Here is a 359-nt window from a genome sequence, read left to right as displayed (position 1 = left end):
CAATCAGAGGAGGCACAGACTCAATCAGAGGAGGCACAGACTCAATCAGAGGAGGCACAGACACAATCAGAGGAGGCACAGACACAATCAGAGGAGGCACAGACACAATCAGAGGAGGTACAGACACAATCATAGGGTAGAGACACAATCAGAGGAGGCACAGACACAATCAGAGGAGTCACAGACTCAATCAGAGGAGGCACAGACACAATCAGAGGAGGCACAGACACAATCAGAGGAGGCACAGGCACAATCAGAGGGTAGAGACACAATCAGAGGGTAGAGACACAATCAGAGGGTAGAGACACAATCAGAGGAGGCACAGACACAATCAGAGGAGGCACAGACACAATCAGAGG

The 359-nt window shown here is 50.7% G+C and overlaps 1 protein-coding gene across 4 annotated transcripts in view; it reads right to left on the bottom strand.

Annotated features, from left to right (window-relative positions):
• Als2cl (ALS2 C-terminal like) overlaps positions 1-359 on the bottom strand; it is a 27,054-nt gene that overhangs the window by 12,461 nt on the left and 14,234 nt on the right. The window lies entirely within an intron of this gene.

Source organism: Microtus ochrogaster, chromosome 5 (assembly GCF_000317375.1).
Source record: "Microtus ochrogaster isolate Prairie Vole_2 chromosome 5, MicOch1.0, whole genome shotgun sequence".
NCBI lineage: Eukaryota > Metazoa > Chordata > Mammalia > Rodentia > Cricetidae > Microtus > Microtus ochrogaster.
The sequence above is the reverse complement of the archived record's forward strand: the minus strand, read 5'-3'. Positions and strand labels throughout refer to the sequence as shown.